Genomic DNA, 25,558 nt, shown 5'->3' on the forward strand with positions numbered 1-25,558 from the left:
GTTAAAGCAAGTGAGTGAGAGAGATCGAATGAATGAAAGTCTGAATGACAGAATGAAAAAAGGATGAAGAAAGAAGCATGAAGAAAAAAAAATGTATATGGAGTTGCTGACATGAGTGCAATCTACAATGCCGTTGAGGCTGATCCTCATGGGAGGATTATTGCACCAGGACCCTTAGCACTTTTAAAATGCCATTCAATGCCACTTCTAGGGCTAGATGTAAACTGCAGATGACCATGTTGTGGTAGTTACCATGGATACCCAAGTGATGTGTGAGCTAACACATAGGCCCAACAGATTCCAAAAAGGCCAGAATCACCAGCGGCACCACCATCGGTTGTCAGGTCACCCGGATTCAGCAAATACCAGAGTCCAAAATGATGCAGGTTTATACTGTTAATTTTCAGTTTATCGTTACAGTTGGTGTTATTCCATGTCGGAAGGGACGCAGCTACAGCCAGTGGGGTAACTAGAGACAGGCAGGCAGCTATGTGCAACAAAGGTAGGCGTGTTGTTTTCATATGCAGATCTGAAATATTGTCTTATATGCAAGAGGAGGAGTGATGGGGGTTCAGGCAAAAGCCAGGCTATGGATTGCATTGCTAAATGCTCCATCAGAGTGCAATGGTCGCCTGTCCTTTTTTTAAGTGATGATGTGGGTTTAGCCTGTGCTGTATGTATGTATGGGTGGCCGACTGCCACCCACCCAGAGAGTGTATGGGAGGCTGGTTGGCTGCCAGCCTTCCTTCCATTCCTATGAGTAATGTGAGTGCTCATGAAGGGGACATGGTTGGGTCCACCCCTTTCCCGGTTATCCCCTCTAGGCCTTTTGGCTTAGATCAAGTGTAAAAAAAGAAAGGATCTTGCGACAGATCGCATCCTGAGGCACGTTTTTTTTTTTTGTGTGAATACTTGCACTTGGGTGACTTGTGAGCACATACTGATACATACGTTCCCTATCTGGGGACCATAAATTAAATGGATTTTTGAGAAAGGGAGCTGATTTGGAAGCTTGCTTCTGTCGCCCTATGCATTGACCCGATGTGGCAGTATCTTCGGGTAGTGAACAGTGCACCACCCCATTCCAGTGTTAAACAAGAAAGATTCTCATTTAATCCTCCGTGGGTGAGAATTTGAGTTTGAGAATTGGAGACCAAAATGATGAGTTGCACTGACTGGTTTATGAACGTCTATTCATTTAGCATTTTAATGACCATGTTTGCACACTGATTGGTGTAAAAAAATAAAATAAAACTAAATAATAATAATCTAGCACACCTGTGCAGGTTTGACATGACATGACAGGTAGCTGTCTTGTGGGTGGTGCTGAATCCTGTTAAATGACGTGAGGGTCTCATACCTATACACAAGGGTGTGTCATTGCTGTTGCTTGACCATGCATTGGTTTCTGTGGTCAGTGAATGATAAAAACAAAATTTACCATCCATTGATGGATGGGAAATCCGCCATGAGGCATTTGTTTTTAGAAACTGCTGCTCACAACCAATGTTGCAATGGAGTGTCTCCATCTGCTGGTGGTATTGGAAAGGCATTAGTGCTATGACAGGGTCTGAAGAAGAAGAAGAAGACGGAAAAAATATATATAAAAAGAAAAAGAGAGAGAGAGACTGACTTAGTGAGCGAGTGAGTGAGAGAGTGAGAGTGAGTGAGTGAGTGAGTGAGTGAGAGTGAGTGAGTGAGTGAGTGATTGAGTGAGTGAGTGAGTGAGTGAGAACAAATGAGTTAAAGCAAGTGAGTGAGAGAGATCGAATGAATGAAAGTCTGAATGACAGAAAGAAAAAAGGATGAAGAAAGAAGCATGAAGAAAAAAAAATGTATATGGAGTTGCTGACATGAGTGCAATCTTCAAAGCCGTTGAGGCTGATCCTCATGGGAGGATTATTGCACCAGGACCCTTAGCACTTTTAAAATGCCATTCAATGCCACTTCTAGGGCTAGATGTAAACTGCAGATGACCATGTTGTGGTAGTTACCATGGATACCCAAGTGATGTGTGAGCTAACACATAGGCCCAACAGATTCCAAGAAGGCCAGAATCACCAGCGGCACCACCATCGGTTGTCAGGTCACCCGGATTCAGCAAATACCAGAGTCCAAAATGATGCACGTTTATACTGTTAATTTTCAGTTTATCATTACAGTTGGTGTTATTCCATGTCGGAAGGGACGCAGCTACAGCCAGTGGGGTAACTAGAGACAGGCAGGCAGCTATGTGCAACAAAGGTAGGCGTGTTGTTTTCATATGCAGATCTGAAATATTGTCTTATATGCAAGAGGAGGAGTGATGGGGGTTCAGGCAAAAGCCAGGCTATGGATTGCATTGCTAAATGCTCCATCAGAGTGCAATGGTCGCCTGTCCTTTTTTTAAGTGATGATGTGGGTTTAGCCTGTGCTGTATGTATGTATGGATGGCTGACTGCCACCCACCCACCCAGAGAGTGTATGGGAGGCTGGTTGGCTGCCAGCCTTCCTTCCATTCCTATGAGTAATGTGAGTGCTCATGAAGGGGACATGGTTGGGTCCACCCCTTTCCCGGTTATCCCCTCTAGGCCTTTTGGCTTAGATCAAGTGTAAAAAAAGAAAGGATCTTGCGACAGATCGCATCCTGAGGCACGTTTATTTTTTTTTTTTGAATACTTGCACTTGGGTGACTTGTGAGCACATATTGATACATACGTTCCCTATCTGGGGACCATAAATTAAATGGATTTTTGAGAAAGGGAGCTGATTTGGAAGCTTGCTTCTGTCGCCCTATGCATTGACCCGATGTGGCAGTATCTTCGGGTAGTGAACAGTGCACCACCCCATTCCAGTGTTAAACAAGAAAGATTCTCATTTAATCCTCCGTGGGTGAGAATTTGAGACCAAAATGATGAGTTGCACTGACTGGTTTATGAACGTCTATTCATTTAGCGTTTTAATGACCATGTTTGCACACTGATTGGTGTAAAAAAATAAAATAAAACTAAATAATAATAATCTAGCACACCTGTGCAGGTTTGACATGACATGACAGGTAGCTGTCTTGTGGGTGGTGCTGAATCCTGTTAAATGACGTGAGGGTCTCATGCCTATACACAAGGGTGTGTCATTGCTGTTGCTTGACCATGCATTGGTTTCTGTGGTCAGTGAATGATAAAAACAAAATTTACCATCCATTGATGGATGGGAAATCCGCCATGAGGCATTTGTTTTTAGAAACTGCTGCTCACAACCAATGTTGCAATGGAGTGTCTCCATCTGCTGGTGGTATTGGAAAGGCATTAGTGCTATGACAGGGTCTGAAGAAGAAGAAGAAGAAGAAGACGGAAAAAAATATATATAAAAAGAAAAAGAGAGAGAGAGAGAGACTGACTTAGTGAGCGAGTGAGTGAGAGAGTGAGAGTGAGTGAGAGTGAATGAGTGAGTGAGTGATTGAGTGAGTGAGTGAGTGAGAACAAATGAGTTAAAGCAAGTGAGTGAGAGAGATCGAATGAATGAAAGTCTGAATGACAGAAAGAAAAAAGGATGAAGAAAGAAGCATGAAGAAAAAAAAATGTATATGGAGTTGCTGACATGAGTGCAATCTACAAAGCCGTTGAGGCTGATCCTCATGGGAGGATTATTGCACCAGGACCCTTAGCACTTTTAAAATGCCATTCAATGCCACTTCTAGGGCTAGATGTAAACTGCAGATGACCATGTTGTGGTAGTTACCATGGATACCCAAGTGATGTGTGAGCTAACACATAGGCCCAACAGATTCCAAGAAGGCCAGAATCACCAGCGGCACCACCATCGGTTGTCAGGTCACCCGGATTCAGCAAATACCAGAGTCCAAAATGATGCAGGTTTATACTGTTAATTTTCAGTTTATCGTTACAGTTGGTGTTATTCCATGTCGGAAGGGACGCAGCTACAGCCAGTGGGGTAACTAGAGACAGGCAGGCAGCTATGTGCAACAAAGGTAGGCGTGTTGTTTTCATATGCAGATCTGAAATATTGTCTTATATGCAAGAGGAGGAGTGATGGGGGTTCAGGCAAAAACCAGGCTATGGATTGCATTGCTAAATGCTCCATCAGAGTGCAATGGTCGCCTGTCCTTTTTTTAAGTGATGATGTGGGTTTAGCCTGTGCTGTATGTATGTATGGATGGCTGACTGCCACCCACCCACCCAGAGAGTGTATGGGAGGCTGGTTGGCTGCCAGCCTTCCTTCCATTCCTATGAGTAATGTGAGTGCTCATGAAGGGGACATGGTTGGGTCCACCCCTTTCCCGGTTATCCCCTCTAGGCCTTTTGGCTTAGATCAAGTGTAAAAAAAGAAAGGATCTTGCGACAGATCGCATCCTGAGGCACGTTTATTTTATTTTTTTGAATACTTGCACTTGGGTGACTTGTGAGCACATATTGATACATACGTTCCCTATCTGGGGACCATAAATTAAATGGATTTTTGAGAAAGGGAGCTGATTTGGAAGCTTGCTTCTGTCGCCCTATGCATTGACCCGATGTGGCAGTATCTTCGGGTAGTGAACAGTGCACCACCCCATTCCAGTGTTAAACAAGAAAGATTCTCATTTAATCCTCCGTGGGTGAGAATTTGAGACCAAAATGATGAGTTGCACTGACTGGTTTATGAACGTCTATTCATTTAGCGTTTTAATGACCATGTTTGCACACTGATTGGTGTAAAAAAATAAAATAAAACTAAATAATAATAATCTAGCACACCTGTGCAGGTTTGACATGACATGACAGGTAGCTGTCTTGTGGGTGGTGCTGAATCCTGTTAAATGACGTGAGGGTCTCATGCCTATACACAAGGGTGTGTCATTGCTGTTGCTTGACCATGCATTGGTTTCTGTGGTCAGTGAATGATAAAAACAAAATTTACCATCCATTGATGGATGGGAAATCCGCCATGAGGCATTTGTTTTTAGAAACTGCTGCTCACAACCAATGTTGCAATGGAGTGTCTCCATCTGCTGGTGGTATTGGAAAGGCATTAGTGCTATGACAGGGTCTGAAGAAGAAGAAGAAGAAGAAGGAGACGGAAAAAAATATATATAAAAAGAAAAAGAGAGAGAGAGAGAGAGACTGACTTAGTGAGCGAGTGAGTGAGAGAGTGAGAGTGAGTGAGAGTGAATGAGTGAGTGAGTGATTGAGTGAGTGAGTGAGTGAGAACAAATGAGTTAAAGCAAGTGAGTGAGAGAGATCGAATGAATGAAAGTCTGAATGACAGAAAGAAAAAAGGATGAAGAAAGAAGCATGAAGAAAAAAAAATGTATATGGAGTTGCTGACATGAGTGCAATCTACAAAGCCGTTGAGGCTGATCCTCATGGGAGGATTATTGCACCAGGACCCTTAGCACTTTTAAAATGCCATTCAATGCCACTTCTAGGGCTAGATGTAAACTGCAGATGACCATGTTGTGGTAGTTACCATGGATACCCAAGTGATGTGTGAGCTAACACATAGGCCCAACAGATTCCAAGAAGGCCAGAATCACCAGCGGCACCACCATCGGTTGTCAGGTCACCCGGATTCAGCAAATACCAGAGTCCAAAATGATGCAGGTTTATACTGTTAATTTTCAGTTTATCGTTACAGTTGGTGTTATTCCATGTCGGAAGGGACGCAGCTACAGCCAGTGGGGTAACTAGAGACAGGCAGGCAGCTATGTGCAACAAAGGTAGGCGTGTTGTTTTCATATGCAGATCTGAAATATTGTCTTATATGCAAGAGGAGGAGTGATGGGGGTTCAGGCAAAAACCAGGCTATGGATTGCATTGCTAAATGCTCCATCAGAGTGCAATGGTCGCCTGTCCTTTTTTTAAGTGATGATGTGGGTTTAGCCTGTGCTGTATGTATGTATGGGTGGCTGACTGCCACCCACCCAGAGAGTGTATGGGAGGCTGGTTGGCTGCCAGCCTTCCTTCCATTCCTATGAGTAATGTGAGTGCTCATGAAGGGGACATGGTTGGGTCCACCCCTTTCCCGGTTATCCCCTCTAGGCTTTTTGGCTTAGATCAAGTGTAAAAAAAAGAAAGGATCTTGCGACAGATCGCATCCTGAGGCACGTTTTTTTGTGTGTGAATACTTGCACTTGGGTGACTTGTGAGCACATACTGATACATACGTTCCCTATCTGGGGACCATAAATTAAATGGATTTTTGAGAAAGGGAGCTGATTTGGAAGCTTGCTTCTGTCACCCTATGCATTGACCCTATGTGGCAGTATCTTCGGGTAGTGAACAGTGCACCACCCCATTCCAGTGTTAAACAAGAAAGATTCTCATTTAATCCTCCGTGGGTGAGAATTTGAGTTTGAGAATTGGAGACCAAAATGATGAGTTGCACTGACTGGTTTATGAACGTCTATTCATTTAGCGTTTTAATGACCATGTTTGCACACTGATTGGTGTAAAAAAATAAAATAAAACTAAATAATAATAATCTAGCACACCTGTGCAGGTTTGACATGACATGACAGGTAGCTGTCTTGTGGGTGGTGCTGAATCCTGTAAAATGACGTGAGGGTCTCATGCCTATACACAAGGGTGTGTCATTGCTGTTGCTTGACCATGCATTGGTTTCTGTGGTCAGTGAATGATAAAAACAAAATTTACCATCCATTGATGGATGGGAAATCCGCCATGAGGCATTGTTTTTAGAAACTGCTGCTCACAACCAATGTTGCAATGGAGTGTCTCCATCTGCTGGTGGTATTGGAAAGGCATTAGTGCTATGACAGGGTCTGAAGAAGAAGAAGAAGAAGAAGACGGAAAAAAATATATATAAAAAGAAAAAGAGAGAGAGAGAGACTGACTTAGTGAGCGAGTGAGTGAGAGAGTGAGAGTGAGTGAGAGTGAATGAGTGAGTGAGTGAGTGATTGAGTGAGTGAGTGAGTGAGAACAAATGAGTTAAAGCAAGTGAGTGAGAGAGATCGAATGAATGAAAGTCTGAATGACAGAAAGAAAAAAGGATGAAGAAAGAAGCATGAAGAAAAAAAAAGGTATATGGAGTTGCAGACATGAGTGCAATCTACAAAGCCGTTGAGGCTGATCCTCATGGGAGGATTATTGCACCAGGACCCTTAGCACTTTTAAAATGCCGTTCAATGCCACTTCTAGGGCTAGATGTAAACTGCAGATGACCATGTTGTGGTAGTTACCATGGATACCCAAGTGATGTGTGAGCTAACACATAGGCCCAACAGATTCCAAGAAGGCCAGAATCACCAGCGGCACCACCATCGGTTGTCAGGTCACCCGGATTCAGCAAATACCAGAGTCCAAAATGATGCAGGTTTATACTGTTAATTTTCAGTTTATCGTTACAGTTGGTGTTATTCCATGTCGGAAGGGACGCAGCTACAGCCAGTGGGGTAACTAGAGACAGGCAGGCAGCTATGTGCAACAAAGGTAGGCGTGTTGTTTTCATATGAAGATCTGAAATATTGTCTTATATGCAAAGGGAGGAGTGATGGGGGTTCAGGCAAAAGCCAATCTATGGATTGCATTGCTAAATGCTCCATCAGAGTGCAATGGTCGCCTGTCCTTTTTTTAAGTGATGATGTGGGTTTAGCCTGTGCTGTATGTATGTATGGGTGGCTGACTGCCACCCACCCAGAGAGTGTATGGGAGGCTGGTTGGCTGCCAGCCTTCCTTCCATTCCTATGAGTAATGTGAGTGCTCATGAAGGGGACATGGTTGGGTCCACCCCTTTCCCGGTTATCCCCTCTAGGCCTTTTGGCTTAGATCAAGTGTAAAAAAAAGAAAGGATCTTGCGACAGATCGCATCCTGAGGCACGTTTTTTTTTGTGTGAATACTTGCACTTGGGTGACTTGTGAGCACATACTGATACATACGTTCCCTATCTGGGGACCATAAATTAAATGGATTTTTGAGAAAGGGAGCTGATTTGGAAGCTTGCTTCTGTCGCCCTATGCATTGACCCGATGTGGCAGTATCTTCGGGTAGTGAACAGTGCACCACCCCATTCCAGTGTTAAACAAGAAAGATTCTCATTTAATCCTCCGTGGGTGAGAATTTGAGTTTGAGAATTGGAGACCAAAATGATGAGTTGCACTGACTGGTTTATGAACGTCTATTCATTTAGCGTTTTAATGACCATGTTTGCACACTGATTGGTGTAAAAAAATAAAATAAAACTAAATAATAATAATCTAGCACACCTGTGCAGGTTTGACATGACATGACAGGTAGCTGTCTTGTGGGTGGTGCTGAATCCTGTTAAATGACGTGAGGGTCTCATGCCTATACACAAGGGTGTGTCATTGCTGTTGCTTGACCATGCATTGGTTTCTGTGGTCAGTGAATGATAAAAACAAAATTTACCATCCATTGATGGATGGGAAATCCGCCATGAGGCATTTGTTTTTAGAAACTGCTGCTCACAACCAATGTTGCAATGGAGTGTCTCCATCTGCTGGTGGTATTGGAAAGGCATTAGTGCTATGACAGGGTCTGAAGAAGAAGAAGAAGAAGACGGAAAAAAATATATATAAAAAGAAAAAGAGAGAGAGAGAGAGACTGACTTATTGAGCGAGTGAGTGAGAGAGTGAGAGTGAGTGAGAGTGAATGAGTGAGTGATTGATTGAGTGAGTGAGTAAGTGAGTGAGTGAGAACAAATGAGTTAAAGCAAGTGAGTGAGAGAGATCGAATGAATGAAAGTCTGAATGACAGAAAGAAAAAAGGATGAAGAAAGAAGCATGAAGAAAAAAAAATGTATATGGAGTTGCTGACATGAGTGCAATCTACAAAGCCGTTGAGGCTGATCCTCATGGGAGGATTATTGCACCAGGACCCTTAGCACTTTTAAAATGCCATTCAATGCCACTTCTAGGGCTAGATGTAAACTGCAGATGACCATGTTGTGGTAGTTACCATGGATACCCAAGTGATGTGTGAGCTAACACATAGGCCCAACAGATTCCAAGAAGGCCAGAATCACCAGCGGCACCACCATCGGTTGTCAGGTCACCCGGATTCAGCAAATACCAGAGTCCAAAATGATGCAGGTTTATACTGTTAATTTTCAGTTTATCGTTACAGTTGGTGTTATTCCATGTCGGAAGGGACGCAGCTACAGCCAGTGGGGTAACTAGAGACAGGCAGGCAGCTATGTGCAACAAAGGTAGGCGTGTTGTTTTCATATGCAGATCTGAAATATTGTCTTATATGCAAGAGGAGGAGTGATGGGGGTTCAGGCAAAAGCCAGGCTATGGATTGCATTGCTAAATGCTCCATCAGAGTGCAATGGTCGCCTGTCCTTTTTTTAAGTGATGATGTGGGTTTAGCCTGTTCTGTATGTATGTATGGGTGGCTGACTGCCACCCACCCAGAGAGTGTATGGGAGGCTGGTTGGCTGCCAGCCTTCCTTCCATTCCTATGAGTAATGTGAGTGCTCATGAAGGGGACATGGTTGGGTCCACCCCTTTCCCGGTTATCCCCTCTAGGCCTTTTGGCTTAGATCAAGTGTAAAAAAAGAATGGAGCTTGCGACAGATCGCATCCTGAGGCACGTTTTTTTTTGTGTGAATACTTGCACTTGGGTGACTTGTGAGCACATACTGATACATACGTTCCCTATCTGGGGACCATAAATTAAATGGACTTTTGAGAAAGGGAGCTGATTTGGAAGCTTGCTTCTGTCGCCCTATGCATTGACCCGATGTGGCAGTATCTTCGGGTAGTGAACAGTGCACCACCCCATTCCAGTGTTAAACAAGAAAGATTCTCATTTAATCCTCCGTGGGTGAGAATTTGAGTTTGAGAATTGGAGACCAAAATGATGAGTTGCACTGACTGGTTTATGAACGTCTATTCATTTAGCGTTTTAATGACCATGTTTGCACACTGATTGGTGTAAAAAAAAAAAAATAAAACTAAATAATAATAATCTAGCACACCTGTGCAGGTTTGACATGACATGACAGGTAGCTGTCTTGTGGATGGTGCTGAATCCTGTTAAATGACGTGAGGGTCTCATGCCTATACACAAGGGTGTGTCATTGCTGTTGCTTGACCATGCATTGGTTTCTGTGGTCAGTGAATGATAAAAACAAAATTTACCATCCATTGATGGATGGGAAATCCGCCATGAGGCATTTGTTTTTAGAAACTGCTGCTCACAACCAATGTTGCAATGGAGTGTCTCCATCTGCTGGTGGTATTGGAAAGGCATTAGTGCTATGACAGGGTCTGAAGAAGAAGAAGAAGACGGAAAAAAATATATATAAAAAGAAAAAGAGAGAGAGAAAGAGAGACTGACTTAGTGAGCGAGTGAGTGAGAGAGTGAGAGTGAGTGAGAGTGAATGAGTGAGTGATTGATTGAGTGAGTGAGTGAGTGAGTGAGAACAAATGAGTTAAAGCAAGTGAGTGAGAGAGATCGAATGAATGAAAGTCTGAATGACAGAAAGAAAAAAGGATGAAGAAAGAAGCATGAAGAAAAAAAAATGTATATGGAGTTGCTGACATGAGTGCAATCTACAAAGCCGTTGAGGCTGATCCTCATGGGAGGATTATTGCACCAGGACCCTTAGCACTTTTAAAATGCCGTTCAATGCCACTTCTAGGGCTAGATGTAAACTGCAGATGACCATGTTGTGGTAGTTACCATGGATACCCAAGTGATGTGTGAGCTAACACATAGGCCCAACAGATTCCAAGAAGGCCAGAATCACCAGCGGCACCACCATCGGTTGTCAGGTCACCCGGATTCAGCAAATACCAGAGTCCAAAATGATGCAGGTTTATACTGTTAATTTTCAGTTTATCGTTACAGTTGGTGTTATTCCATGTCGGAAGGGACGCAGCTACAGCCAGTGGGGTAACTAGAGACAGGCAGGCAGCTATGTGCAACAAAGGTAGGCGTGTTGTTTTCATATGAAGATCTGAAATATTGTCTTATATGCAAAGGGAGGAGTGATGGAGGTTCAGGCAAAAGCCAGGCTATGGATTGCATTGCTAAATGCTCCATCAGAGTGCAATGGTCGCCTGTCCTTTTTTTAAGTGATGATGTGGGTTTAGCCTGTGCTGTATGTATGTATGGGTGGCTGACTGCCACCCACCCAGAGAGTGTATGGGAGGCTGGTTGGCTGCCAGCCTTCCTTCCATTCCTATGAGTAATGTGAGTGCTCATGAAGGGGACATGGTTGGGTCCACCCCTTTCCCGGTTATCCCCTCTAGGCCTTTTGGCTTAGATCAAGTGTAAAAAAAGAAAGGATCTTGCGACAGATCGCATCCTGAGGCACGTTTTTTTTTGTGTGAATACTTGCACTTGGGTGACTTGTGAGCACATACTGATACATACGTTCCCTATCTGGGGACCATAAATTAAATGGATTTTTGAGAAAGGGAGCTGATTTGGAAGCTTGCTTCTGTCGCCCTATGCATTGACCCGATGTGGCAGTATCTTCGGGTAGTGAACAGTGCACCACCCCATTCCAGTGTTAAACAAGAAAGATTCTCATTTAATCCTCCGTGGGTGAGAATTTGAGTTTGAGAATTGGAGACCAAAATGATGAGTTGCACTGACTGGTTTATGAACGTCTATTCATTTAGCGTTTTAATGACCATGTTTGCACACTGATTGGTGTAAAAAAAAAAAAATAAAACTAAATAATAATAATCTAGCACACCTGTGCAGGTTTGACATGACATGACAGGTAGCTGTCTTGTGGATGGTGCTGAATCCTGTTAAATGACGTGAGGGTCTCATGCCTATACACAAGGGTGTGTCATTGCTGTTGCTTGACCATGCATTGGTTTCTGTGGTCAGTGAATGATAAAAACAAAATTTACCATCCATTGATGGATGGGAAATCCGCCATGAGGCATTTGTTTTTAGAAACTGCTGCTCACAACCAATGTTGCAATGGAGTGTCTCCATCTGCTGGTGGTATTGGAAAGGCATTAGTGCTATGACAGGGTCTGAAGAAGAAGAAGAAGACGGAAAAAAATATATATAAAAAGAAAAAGAGAGAGAGAAAGAGAGACTGACTTAGTGAGCGAGTGAGTGAGAGAGTGAGAGTGAGTGAGAGTGAATGAGTGAGTGAGTGATTGAGTGAGTGAGTGAGTGAGAACAAATGAGTTAAAGCAAGTGAGTGAGAGAGATCGAATGAATGAAAGTCTGAATGACAGAAAGAAAAAAGGATGAAGAAAGAAGCATGAAGAAAAAAAAATGTATATGGAGTTGCTGACATGAGTGCAATCTACAAAGCCGTTGAGGCTGATCCTCATGGGAGGATTATTGCACCAGGACCCTTAGCACTTTTAAAATGCCATTCAATGCCACTTCTAGGGCTACATGTAAACTGCAGATGACCATGTTGTGGTAGTTACCATGGATACCCAAGTGATGTGTGAGCTAACACATAGGCCCAACAGATTCCAAGAAGGCCAGAATCACCAGCGGCACCACCATCGGTTGTCAGGTCACCCGGATTCAGCAAATACCAGAGTCCAAAATGATGCAGGTTTATACTGTTAATTTTCAGTTTATCGTTACAGTTGGTGTTATTCCATGTCGGAAGGGACGCAGCTACAGCCAGTGGGGTAACTAGAGACAGGCAGGCAGCTATGTGCAACAAAGGTAGGCGTGTTGTTTTCATATGAAGATCTGAAATATTGTCTTATATGCAAAGGGAGGAGTGATGGGGGTTCAGGCAAAAGCCAGGCTATGGATTGCATTGCTAAATGCTCCATCAGAGTGCAATGGTCGCCTGTCCTTTTTTTAAGTGATGATGTGGGTTTAGCCTGTGCTGTATGTATGTATGGGTGGCTGACTGCCACCCACCCAGAGAGTGTATGGGAGGCTGGTTGGCTGCCAGCCTTCCTTCCATTCCTATGAGTAATGTGAGTGCTCATGAAGGGGACATGGTTGGGTCCACCCCTTTCCCGGTTATCCCCTCTAGGCCTTTTGGCTTAGATCAAGTGTAAAAAAAGAAAGGATCTTGCGACAGATCGCATCCTGAGGCACGTTTTTTTTTGTGTGAATACAAGCACTTGGGTGACTTGTGAGCACATACTGATACATACGTTCCCTATCTGGGGACCATAAATTAAATGGATTTTTGAGAAAGGGAGCTGATTTGGAAGCTTGCTTCTGTCGCCCTATGCATTGACCCGATGTGGCAGTATCTTCGGGTAGTGAACAGTGCACCACCCCATTCCAGTGTTAAACAAGAAAGATTCTCATTTAATCCTCCGTGGGTGAGAATTTGAGTTTGAGAATTGGAGACCAAAATGATGAGTTGCACTGACTGGTTTATGAACGTCTATTCATTTAGCGTTTTAATGACCATGTTTGCACACTGATTGGTGTAAAAAAATAAAATAAAACTAAATAATAATAATCTAGCACACCTGTGCAGGTTTGACATGACATGACAGGTAGCTGTCTTGTGGGTGGTGCTGAATCCTGTTAAATGACGTGAGGGTCTCATGCCTATACACAAGGGTGTGTCATTGCTGTTGCTTGACCATGCATTGGTTTCTGTGGTCAGTGAATGATAAAAACAAAATTTACCATCCATTGATGGATGGGAAATCTGCCATGAGGCATTTGTTTTTAGAAACTGCTGCTCACAACCAATGTTGCAATGGAGTGCCTCCATCTGCTGGTGGTATTGGAAAGGCATTAGTGCTATGACAGGGTCTGAAGAAGAAGAAGAAGAAGAAGAAGAAGAAGACGGAAAAAAATATATATAAAAAGAAAAAGAGAGAGAGAGACTGACTTAGTGAGCGAGTGAGTGAGAGAGTGAGAGTGAGTGAGAGTGAATGAGTGAGTGAGTGATTGAGTGAGTGAGTGAGTGAGTGAGAACAAATGAGTTAAAGCAAGTGAGTGAGAGAGATCGAATGAATGAAAGTCTGAATGACAGAAAGAAAAAAGGATGAAGAAAGAAGCATGAAGAAAAAAAAATGTATATGGAGTTGCTGACATGAGTGCAATCTACAAAGCCGTTGAGGCTGATCCTCATGGGAGGATTATTGCACCAGGACCCTTAGCACTTTTAAAATGCCATTCAATGCCACTTCTAGGGCTAGATGTAAACTGCAGATGACCATGTTGTGGTAGTTACCATGGATACCCAAGTGATGTGTGAGCTAACACATAGGCCCAACAGATTCCAAGAAGGCCAGAATCACCAGCGGCACCACCATCGGTTGTCAGGTCACCCGGATTCAGCAAATACCAGAGTCCAAAATGATGCAGGTTTATACTGTTAATTTTCAGTTTATAGTTACAGTTGGTGTTATTCCATGTCGGAAGGGACGCAGCTACAGCCAGTGGGGTAACTAGAGACAGGCAGGCAGCTATGTGCAACAAAGGTAGGCGTGTTGTTTTCATATGCAGATCTGAAATATTGTCTTATATGCAAGAGGAGGAGTGATGGGGGTTCAGGCAAAAGCCAGGCTATGGATTGCATTGCTAAATGCTCCATCAGAGTGCAATGGTCGCCTGTCCTTTTTTTAAGTGATGATGTGGGTTTAGCCTGTGTTGTATGTATGTATGGATGGCTGACTGCCACCCACCCAGAGAGTGTATGGGAGGCTGGTTGGCTGCCAGCCTTCCTTCCATTCCTATGAGTAATGTGAGTGATCATGAAGGGGACATGGTTGGGTCCACCCCTTTCCCGGTTATCCCCTCTAGGCCTTTTGGCTTAGATCAAGTGTAAAAAAAGAAAGGGTCTTGCGACAGATCGCATCCTGAGGCACGTTTTTTTTTTTTGTGTGAATACTTGCACTTGGGTGACTTGTGAGCACATACTGATACATACGTTCCCTATCTGGGGACCATAAATTAAATGGATTTTTGAGAAAGGGAGCTGATTTGGAAGCTTGCTTCTGTCGCCCTATGCATTGACCCGATGTGGCAGTATCTTCGGGTAGTGAACAGTGCACCACCCCATTCCAGTGTTAAACAAGAAAGATTCTCATTTAATCCTCCGTGGGTGAGAATTTGAGTTTGAGAATTGGAGACCAAAATGATGAGTTGCACTGACTGGTTTATGAACGTCTATTCATTTAGCGTTTTAATGACCATGTTTGCACACTGATTGGTGTAAAAAAATAAAATAAAACTAAATAATAATAATCTAGCACACCTGTGCAGGTTTCACATGACATGACAGGTAGCTGTCTTGTGGGTGGTGCTGAATCCTGTTAAATGACGTGAGGGTCTCATGCCTATACACAAGGGTGTGTCATTGCTGTTGCTTGACCATGCATTGGTTTCTGTGGTCAGTGAATGATAAAAACAAAATTTACCATCCATTGATGGATGGGAAATCCGCCATGAGGCATTTGTTTTTAGAAACTGCTGCTCACAACCAATGTTGCAATGGAGTGTCTCCATCTGCTGGTGGTATTGGAAAGGCATTAGTGCTATGACAGGGTCTGAAGAAGAAGAAGAAGAAGAAGAAGACGGAAAAAAATATATATAAAAAGAAAAAGAGAGAGAGAGAGACTGACTTAGTGAGCGAGTGAGTGAGAGAGTGAGAGTGAGTGAGACTGAATGAGTGAGTGATTGAGTGAGTGAGTGAGTGAGAACAAATGAGTTAAAGCAAGTGAGTGAGAGAGATCGAATGAATGAAAGTCTGAATGACAGAAAGAAAAAAGGATGAAGAAAGAAGCATGAAGAAAAAAAAATGTATATGGAGTTGCTGACATGAGTGCAATCTACAAAGCCGTTGAGGCTGATCCTCATGGGAGGATTATTGCACCAGGACCCTTAGCACTTTTAAAATGCCATTCAATGCCACTTCTAGGGCTAGATGTAAACTGCAGATGACCATGTTGTGGTAGTTACCATGGATACCCAAGTGATGTGTGAGCTAACACATAGGCCCAACAGATTCCAAGAAGGCCAGAATCACCAGCGGCACCACCATCGGTTGTCAGGTCACCCGGATTCAGCAAATACCAGAGTCCAAAATGATGCAGGTTTATACTGTTAATTTTCAGTTTATCGTTACAGTTGGTGTTATTCCATGTCGGAAGGGACGCAGCTACAGCCAGTGGGGTAACTAGAGACAGGCAGGCAGCTATGTGCAACAAAGGTAGGCGTGTTGTTTTCATATGCAGATCTGAAATATTGTCTTATATGCAAGAGGAGGAGTGATGGGGGTTCAGGCAAAAGCCAGGCTATGGATTGCATTGCTAAATGCTCCATCAGAGTGCAATGGTCGCCTGTCCTTTTTTAAAGTGATGATGTGGGTTTAGCCTGTGCTGTATGTATGTAGGGATGGCTGACTGCCACCCACCCACCCAGAGAGTGTATGGGAGGCTGGTTTGCTGCCAGCCTTCCTTCCATTCCTATGAGTAATGTGAGTGCTCATGAAGGGGACATGGTTGGGTCCACCCCTTTCCCGGTTATCCCCTCTAGGCCTTTTGGCTTAGATCAAGTGTAAAAAAAGAAAGGATCTTGCGACAGATCGCATCCTGAGGCACGTTTTTTTTTTGTGTGAATACTTGCACTTGGGTGACTTGTGAGCACATACTGATACATACGTTCCCTATCTGGGGACCATAAATTAAATGGATTTTTGAGAAAGGGAGCTGATTTGGAAGCTTGCTTCTGTCGCCCTATGCATTGACCCGATGTGGCAGTATCTTCGGGTAGTGAACAGTGCACCACCCCATTCCAGTGTTAAACAAGAAAGATTCTCATTTAATCCTCCGTGGGTGAGAATTTGAGACCAAAATGATGAGTTGCACTGACTGGTTTATGAACGTCTATTCATTTAGCGTTTTAATGACCATGTTTGCACACTGATTGGTGTAAAAAAATAAAATAAAACTAAATAATAATAATCTAGCACACCTGTGCAGGTTTGACATGACATGACAGGTAGCTGTCTTGTGGGTGGTGCTGAATCCTGTTAAATGACGTGAGGGTCTCATGCCTATACACAAGGGTGTGTCATTGCTGTTGCTTGACCATGCATTGTTTTCTGTGGTCAGTGAATGATAAAAACAAAATTTACCATCCATTGATGGATGGGGAATCCGCCATGAGGCATTTGTTTTTAGAAACTGCTGCTCACAACCAATGTTGCAATGGAGTGTCTCCATCTGCTGGTGGTATTGGAAAGGCATTAGTGCTATGACAGGGTCTGAAGAAGAAGAAGAAGAAGACGGAAAAAATATATATAAAAAGAAAAAGAGAGAGAGAGAGAGACTGACTTAGTGAGCGAGTGAGTGAGAGAGTGAGAGTGAGTGAGAGTGAATGAGTGAGTGAGTGATTGAGTGAGTGAGTGAGTGAGAGAGATCGAATGATTGAAAGTCTGAATGACAGAAAGAAAAAAGGATGAAGAAAGAAGCATGAAGAAAAAAAAATGTATATGGAGTTGCTGACATGAGTGCAATCTACAAAGCCGTTGAGGCTGATCCTCATGGGAGGATTATTGCACCAGGACCCTTAGCACTTTTAAAATGCCATTCAATGCCACTTCTAGGGCTAGATGTAAACTGCAGATGACCATGTTGTGGTAGTTACCATGGATACCCAAGTGATGTGTGAGCTAACACATAGGCCCAACAGTTTCCAAGAAGGCCAGAATCACCAGCGGCACCACCATCGGTTGTCAGGTCACCCGGATTCAGCAAATAACAGAGTCCAAAATGATGCAGGTTTATACTGTTAATTTTCAGTTTATCGTTACAGTTGGTGTTATTCCATGTCGGAAGGGACGCAGCTACAGCCAGTGGGGTAACTAGAGACAGGTAGGCAGCTATGTGCAACAAAGGTAGGCGTGTTGTTTTCATATGCAGATCTGAAATATTGTCTTATATGCAAGAGGAGGAGTGATGGGGGTTCAGGCAAAAGCCAGGCTATGGATTGCATTGCTAAATGCTCCATCAGAGTGCAATGGTCGCCTGTCCTTTTTTTAAGTGATGATGTGGGTTTAGCCTGTGCTGTATGTATGTATGGGTGGCTGACTGCCACCCACCCAGAGAGTGTATGGGAGGCTGGTTGGCTGCCAGCCTTCCTTCCATTCCTATGAGTAATGTGAGTGCTCATGAAGGGGACATGGTTGGGTCCACCCCTTTCCCGGTTATCCCCTCTAGGCCTTTTGGCTTAGATCAAGTGTAAAAAAAGAAAGGATCTTGCGACAGATCGCATCCTGAGGCACGTTTTTTTTTTTGTGTGAATACTTGCACTTGGGTGACTTGTGAGCACATACTGATACATACGTTCCCTATCTGGGGACCATAAATTAAATGGATTTTTGAGAAAGGGAGCTGATTTGGAAGCTTGCTTCTGTCGCCCTATGCATTGACCCGGTGTGGCAGTATCTTCGGGTAGTGAACAGTGCACCACCCCATTCCAGTGTTAAACAAGAAAGATTCTCATTTAATCCTCCGTGGGTGAGAATTTGAGTTTGAGAATTGGAGACCAAAATGATGAGTTGCACTGACTGGTTTATGAACGTCTATTCATTTAGCGTTTTAATGACCATGTTTGCACACTGATTGGTGTAAAAAAATAAAATAAAACTAAATAATAATAATCTAGCACACCTGTGCAGGTTTGACATGACATGACAGGTAGCTGTCTTGTGGGTGGTGCTGAATCCTGTTAAATGACGTGAGGGTCTCATGCCTATACACAAGGGTGTGTCATTGCTGTTGCTTGACCATGCATTGGTTTCTGTGGTCAGTGAATGATAAAAACAAAATTTACCATCCATTGATGGATGGGAAATCCGCCATGAGGCATTTGTTTTTAGAAACTGCTGCTCACAACCAATGTTGCAATGGAGTGTCTCCATCTGCTGGTGGTATTGGAAAGGCATTAGTGCTATGACAGGGTCTGAAGAAGAAGAAGATGGAAAAAAATATATATATAAAAAGAAAAAGAGAGAGAGAGAGACTGACTTATTGAGCGAGAGAGTGAGAGAGAGTGAGAGAGAGTGAGAGAGAGTGAGAGAGAGTGAGAGAGAGTGAGAGAGAGTGAGAGAGAGTGAGAGTGAGTGAGAGAGTGATTGAGTGAGTGAGTGAGTGAGAACAAATGAGTTAAAGCAAGTGAGTGAGAGAGATCGAATGAATGAAAGTCTGAATGACAGAAAGAAAAAAGGATGAAGAAAGAAGCATGAAGAAAAAAAAATGTATATGGAGTTGCTGACATGAGTGCAATCTACAAAGCCGTTGAGGCTGATCCTCATGGGAGGATTATTGCACCAGGACCCTTAGCACTTTTAAAATGCCATTCAATGCCACTTCTAGGGCTAGATGTAAACTGCAGATGACCATGTTGTGGTAGTTACCATGGATACCCAAGTGATGTGTGAGCTAACACATAGGCCCAACAGATTCCAAGAAGGCCAGAATCACCAGCGGCACCACCATCGGTTGTCAGGTCACCCGGATTCAGCAAATACCAGAGTCCAAAATGATGCAGGTTTATACTGTTAATTTTCAGTTTATCGTTACAGTTGGTGTTATTCCATGTCGGAAGGGACGCAGCTACAGCCAGTGGGGTAACTAGAGACAGGCAGGCAGCTATGTGCAACAAAGGTAGGCGTGTTGTTTTCATATGCAGATCTGAAATATTGTCTTATATGTAAGAGGAGGAGTGATGGGGGTTCAGGCAAAAGCCAGGCTATGGATTGCATTGCTAAATGCTCCATCAGAGTGCAATGGTCGCCTGTCCTTTTTTTAAGTGATGATGTGGGTTTAGCCTGTGCTGTATGTATGTATGGGTGGCTGACTGCCACCCACCCAGAGAGTGTATGGGAGGCTGGTTGGCTGCCAGCCTTCCTTCCATTCCTATGAGTAATGTGAGTGCTCATGAAGGGGACATGGTTGGGTCCACCCCTTTCCCGTTTATCCCCTCTAGGCCTTTTGGCTTAGATCAAGTGTAAAAAAAGAAAGGATCTTGCGACAGATCGCATCCTGAGGCACGTTTTTTTTTTGTGTGAATACTTGCACTTGGGTGACTTGTGAGCACATACTGATACATACGTTCCCTATCTGGGGACCAAAAATTAAATGGATTTTTGAGAAAGGGAGCTGATTTGGAAGCTTGCTTCTGTCGCCCTATGCATTGACCTGATGTGGCATTATCTTCGGGTAGTGAACAGTGCACCACCCCATTCCAGTGTTAAACAAGAAAGATTCTCATTTAATCCTCCGTGGGTGAGAATTTGAGTTTGAGAATTGGAGACCAAAATGATGAGTTGCACTGACTGGTTTATGAACGTCTATTCATTTAGCGTTTTAATGACCATGTTTGCACACTGATTGGTGTAAAAAAATAAAATAAAACTAAATAATAATAATCTAGCACACCTGTGCAGGTTTGACATGACATGACAGGTAGCTGTCTTGTGGGTGGTGCTGAATCCTGTTAAATGACGTGAGGGTCTCATGTCTATACACAAGGGTGTGTCATTGCTGTTGCTTGACCATGCATTGGTTTCTGTGGTCAGTGAATGATAAAAACAAAATTTACCATTCATTGATGGATGGGAAATCCGCCATGAGGCATTTGTTTTTAGAAACTGCTGCTCACAACCAATGTTGCAATGGAGTGTCTCCATCTGCTGGTGGTATTGGAAAGGCATTAGTGCTATGACAGGGTCTGAAGAAGAAGAAGAAGAAGACAGAAAAAAATATATATAAAAAGAAAAAGAGAGAGAGAGAGAGAGAGACTGACTTAGTGAGTGAGTGAGTGAGAGAGTGAGAGTGAGTGAGAGTGAATGAGTGAGTGAGTGAGTGAGTGAGAACAAATGAGTTAAAGCAAGTGAGGGAGAGAGATCGAATGAATGAAAGTCTGAATGACAGAAAGAAAAAAGGATGAAGAAAGAAGCATGAAGAAAAAAAAATGTATATGGAGTTGCTGACATGAGTGCAATCTACAAAGCCTTTGAGGCTGATCCTCATGGGAGGATTATTGCACCAGGACCCTTAGCACTTTTAAAATGCCATTCAATGCCACTTCTAGGGCTAGATGTAAACTGCAGATGACCATGTTGTGGTAGTTACCATGGATACCCAAGTGATGTGTGAGCTAACACATAGGCCCAACAGATTCCAAGAAGGCCAGAATCACCAGCGGCACCACCATCGGTTGTCAGGTCACCCGGATTCAGCAAATACCAGAGTCCAAAATGATGCAGGTTTATACTGTTAATTTTCAGTTTATCGTTACAGTTGGTGTTATTCCATGTCGGAAGGGACGCAGCTACAGCCAGTGGGGTAACTAGAGACAGGCAGGCAGCTATGTGCAACAAAGGTAGGCGTGTTGTTTTCATCTGCAGATCTGAAATATTGTCTTATATGCAAGAGGAGGAGTGATGGGGGTTCAGGCAAAAGCCAGGCTATGGATTGCATTGCTAAATGCTCCATCAGAGTGCAATGGTCGCCTGTCCTTTTTTTAAGTGATGATGTGGGTTTAGCCTGTGCTGTATGTATGTATGGGTGGCTGACTGCCACCCACCCAGAGAGTGTATGGGAGGCTGGTTGGCTGCCAGCCTTCCTTCCATTCCTATGAGTAATGTGAGTGCTCATGAAGGGGACATGGTTGGGTCCACCCCTTTCCCGGTTATCCCCTCTAGGCCTTTTGGCTTAGATCAAGTGTAAAAAAAGAAAGGATCTTGCGACAGATCGCATCCTGAGGCACATTTTTTTTTTGTGTGAATACTTGCACTTGGGTGACTTGTGAGCACATACTGATACATACGTTCCCTATCTGGGGACCATAAATTAAATGGATTTTTGAGAAAGGGAGCTGATTTGGAAGCTTGCTTCTGTCGCCCTATGCATTGACCCGATGTGGCAGTATCTTCGGGTAGTGAACAGTGCACCACCCCATTCCAGTGTTAAACAGGAAAGATTCTCATTTAATCCTCCGTGGGTGAGAATTTGAGTTTGAGAATTGGAGACCAAAATGATGAGTTGCACTGACTGGTTTATGAACGTCTATTCATTTAGCGTTTTAATGACCATGTTTGCACACTGATTGGTGTAAAAAAATAAAATAAAACTAAATAATAATAATCTAGCACACCTGTGCAGGTTTGACATGACATGACAGGTAGCTGTCTTGTGGGTGGTGCTGAATCCTGTTAAATGACGTGAGGGTCTCATGCCTATACACAAGGGTGTGTCATTGCTGTTGCTTGACCATGCATTGGTTTCTGTGGTCAGTGAATGATAAAAACAAAATTTACCATCCATTGATGGATGGGAAATCCGCCATGAGGCATTTGTTTTTAGAAACTGCTGCTCACAACCAATGTTGCAATGGAGTGTATCCATCTGCTGGTGGTATTGGAAAGGCATTAGTGCTATGACAGGGTCTGAAGAAGAAGACGGAAAAAAATATATATAAAAAGAAAAAGAGAGAGAGAGAGAGAGACTGACTTAGTGAGCGAGTGAGTGAGAGAGTGAGAGTGAGTGAGAGTGAATGAGTGAGTGAGTGATTGAGTGAGTGAGTGAGTGAGAACAAATGAGTTAAAGCAAGTGAGTGAGAGAGATCGAATGAATGAAAGTCTGAATGACAGAAAGAAAAAAGGATGAAGAAAGAAGCATGAAGAAAAAAAAATGTATATGGAGTTGCTGACATGAGTGCAATCTACAAAGCCGTTGAGGCTGATCCTCATGGGAGGATTATTGCACCAGGACCCTTAGCACTTTTAAAATGCCATTCAATGCCACTTCTAGGGCTAGATGTAAACTGCAGATGACCATGTTGTGGTAGTTACCATGGATACCCAAGTGATGTGTGAGCTAACACATAGGCCCAACAGATTCCAAGAAGGCCAGAATCACCAGCGGCACCACCATCGGTTGTCAGGTCACCCGGATTCAGCAAATACCAGAGTCCAAAATGATGCAGGTTTATACTGTTAATTTTCAGTTTATCGTTACAGTTGGTGTTATTCCATGTCGGAAGGGACGCAGCGACAGCCAGTGGGGTAACTAGAGACAGGCAGGCAGCTATGTGCAACAAAGGTAGGCGTGTTGTTTTCATATGCAGATCTGAAATATTGTCTTATATGCAAGAGGAGGAGTGATGGGGGTTCAGGCAAAAGCCAGGCTATGGATTGCATTGCTAAATGCTCCATCAGAGTGCAATGGTCGCCTGTCCTTTTTTTAAGTGATGATGTGGGTTTAGCCTATGCTGTATGTATGTATGGGTGGCTGACTGCCACCCACCCAGAGAGTGTATGGGAGGCTGGTTGGCTGCCAGCCTTCCTTCCATTCCTATGAGTAATGTGAGTGCTCATGAAGGGGAAATGGTTGGGTCCACCCCTTTCCCGGTTATCCCCTCTAGGCCTTTTGGCTTAGATCAAGTGTAAAAAAAGAAAGGATCTTGCGACAGATCGCATCCTGAGGCACGTTTTTTTTTGTGTGAATACTTGCACTTGGGTGACTTGTGAGCACATACTGATACATACGTTCCCTATCTGGGGACCATAAATTAAATGGATTTTTGAGAAAGGGAGCTGATTTGGAAGCTTGCTTCTGTCGCCCTATGCATTGACCCGATGTGGCAGTATCTTCAGGTAGTGAACAGTGCACCACCCCATTCCAGTGTTAAACAAGAAAGATTCTCATTTAATCCTCCGTGGGTGAGAATTTGAGTTTGAGAATTGGAGACCAAAATGATGAGTTGCACTGACTGGTTTATGAACGTCTATTAATTTAGCGTTTTAATGACCATGTTTGCACACTGATTGGTTTAAATAAAATAAAATAAAACTAAATAATAATAATCTAGCACACCTGTGCAGGTTTGACATGACATGACAGGTAGCTGTCTTGTGGGTGGTGCTGATTCCTGTTAAATGACGTGAGGGTCTCATGCCTATACACAAGGGTGTGTCATTGCTGTTGCTTGACCATGCATTGGTTTCTGTGGTCAGTGAATGATAAAAACAAAATTTACCATCCATTGATGGATGGGAAATCCGCCATGAGGCATTTGTTTTTAGAAACTGCTGCTCACAACCAATGTTGCAATGGAGTGTCTCCATCTGCTGGTGGTATTGGAAAGGCATTAGTGCTATGACAGGGTCTGAAGAAGAAGAAGAAGAAGACGGAAAAAAATATATATAAAAAGAAAAAGAGAGAGAGAGAGACTGACTTAGTGAGCGAGTGAGTGAGAGAGTGAGAGTGAGTGAGAGTGAATGAGTGAGTGAGTGATTGAGTGAGTGAGTGAGTGAGTGAGAACAAATGAGTTAAAGCAAGTGAGTGAGAGAGATCGAATGAATGAAAGTCTGAATGACAGAAAGAAAAAAGGATGAAGAAAGAAACATGAAGAAAAAAAAATGTATATGGAGTTGCTGACATGAGTGCAATCTACAAAGCCGTTGAGGCTGATCCTCATGGGAGGATTATTGCACCAGGACCCTTAGCACTTTTAAAATGCCGTTCAATGCCACTTCTAGGGCTAGATGTAAACTGCAGATGACCATGTTGTGGTAGTTACCATGGATACCCAAGTGATGTGTGAGCTAACACATAGGCCCAACAGATTCCAAGAAGGCCAGAATCACCAGCGGCACCACCATCGGTTGTCAGGTCACCCGGATTCAGCAAATACCAGAGTCCAAAATGATGCAGGTTTATACTGTTAATTTTCAGTTTATCGTTACAGTTGGTGTTATTCCATGTCGGAAGGGACGCAGCTACAGCCAGTGGGGTAACTAGAGACAGGCAGGAAGCTATGTGCAACAAAGGTAGGCGTGTTGTTTTCATATGCAGATCTGAAATATTGTCTTATATGCAAGAGGAGGAGTGATGGGGGTTCATGCAAAAGCCAGGCTATGGATTGCATTGCTAAATGCTCCATCAGAGTGAAATGGTCACCTGTCCTTTTTTTAAGTGATGATGTGGGTTTAGCCTGTGCTGTATGTATGTATGGGTGGCTGACTGCCACCCACCCAGAGAGTGTATGGGAGGCTGGTTGGCTGCCAGCCTTCCTTCCATTCCTATGAGTAATGTGAGTGCTCATGAAGGGGACATGGTTGGGTCCACCCCTTTCCCGGTTATCCCCTCTAGGCCTTTTGGCTTAGATCAAGTGTAAAAAAAGAAAGGATCTTGCGACAGATCGCATCCTGAGGCACGTTTTTTTTTTGTGTGAATACTTGCACTTGGGTGACTTGTGAGCACATACTGATACATACGTTCCCTATCTGGGGACCATAAATTAAATGGATTTTTGAGAAAGGGAGCTGATTTGGAAGCTTGCTTCTGTCGCCCTATGCATTGACCCGATGTGGCAGTATCTTCGGGTAGTGAACAGTGCACCACCCCATTCCAGTGTTAAACAAGAAAGATTCTCATTTAATCCTCCGTGGGTGAGAATTTGAGTTTGAGAATTGGAGACCAAAATGATGAGTTGCACTGACTGGTTTATGAACGTCTATTCATTTAGCGTTTTAATGACCATGTTTGCACACTGATTGGTGTAAAAAAAATAAAATAAAACTAAATAATAATAATCTAGCACACCTGTGCAGGTTTGACATGACATGACAGGTAGCTGTCTTGTGGGTGGTGCTGAATCCTGTTAA

At 43.4% G+C, this 25,558-nt stretch overlaps 15 pseudogenes; all 15 read left to right on the forward strand.

Annotated features, from left to right (window-relative positions):
• The first annotated feature begins 813 nt into the window (after nucleotides 1-813).
• On the forward strand, nucleotides 814-1,080 carry LOC130288427 (U2 spliceosomal RNA; annotated as a pseudogene).
• A 1,479-nt stretch (nucleotides 1,081-2,559) lies between these two features.
• On the forward strand, nucleotides 2,560-2,826 carry LOC130288460 (U2 spliceosomal RNA; annotated as a pseudogene).
• A 1,456-nt stretch (nucleotides 2,827-4,282) lies between these two features.
• Nucleotides 4,283-4,549, forward strand: LOC130288462 (U2 spliceosomal RNA; annotated as a pseudogene).
• Nucleotides 4,550-6,006: 1,457 nt separating this feature from the next.
• On the forward strand, nucleotides 6,007-6,271 carry LOC130289933 (U2 spliceosomal RNA; annotated as a pseudogene).
• A 1,467-nt stretch (nucleotides 6,272-7,738) lies between these two features.
• Nucleotides 7,739-8,003, forward strand: LOC130288546 (U2 spliceosomal RNA; annotated as a pseudogene).
• A 1,471-nt stretch (nucleotides 8,004-9,474) lies between these two features.
• LOC130289553 (U2 spliceosomal RNA) lies at nucleotides 9,475-9,738 on the forward strand (annotated as a pseudogene).
• Nucleotides 9,739-11,205: 1,467 nt separating this feature from the next.
• On the forward strand, nucleotides 11,206-11,469 carry LOC130285927 (U2 spliceosomal RNA; annotated as a pseudogene).
• A 1,463-nt stretch (nucleotides 11,470-12,932) lies between these two features.
• On the forward strand, nucleotides 12,933-13,196 carry LOC130285634 (U2 spliceosomal RNA; annotated as a pseudogene).
• A 1,475-nt stretch (nucleotides 13,197-14,671) lies between these two features.
• Nucleotides 14,672-14,938, forward strand: LOC130288521 (U2 spliceosomal RNA; annotated as a pseudogene).
• Nucleotides 14,939-16,405: 1,467 nt separating this feature from the next.
• LOC130287864 (U2 spliceosomal RNA) lies at nucleotides 16,406-16,670 on the forward strand (annotated as a pseudogene).
• Nucleotides 16,671-18,090: 1,420 nt separating this feature from the next.
• Nucleotides 18,091-18,356, forward strand: LOC130289247 (U2 spliceosomal RNA; annotated as a pseudogene).
• A 1,505-nt stretch (nucleotides 18,357-19,861) lies between these two features.
• On the forward strand, nucleotides 19,862-20,126 carry LOC130289239 (U2 spliceosomal RNA; annotated as a pseudogene).
• A 1,455-nt stretch (nucleotides 20,127-21,581) lies between these two features.
• Nucleotides 21,582-21,846, forward strand: LOC130288173 (U2 spliceosomal RNA; annotated as a pseudogene).
• A 1,456-nt stretch (nucleotides 21,847-23,302) lies between these two features.
• Nucleotides 23,303-23,566, forward strand: LOC130289601 (U2 spliceosomal RNA; annotated as a pseudogene).
• Nucleotides 23,567-25,032: 1,466 nt separating this feature from the next.
• On the forward strand, nucleotides 25,033-25,297 carry LOC130287865 (U2 spliceosomal RNA; annotated as a pseudogene).
• The last annotated feature ends 261 nt before the right edge of the window (nucleotides 25,298-25,558 follow it).

Source organism: Hyla sarda, chromosome 8 (genome assembly GCF_029499605.1).
Source record: "Hyla sarda isolate aHylSar1 chromosome 8, aHylSar1.hap1, whole genome shotgun sequence".
NCBI lineage: Eukaryota > Metazoa > Chordata > Amphibia > Anura > Hylidae > Hyla > Hyla sarda.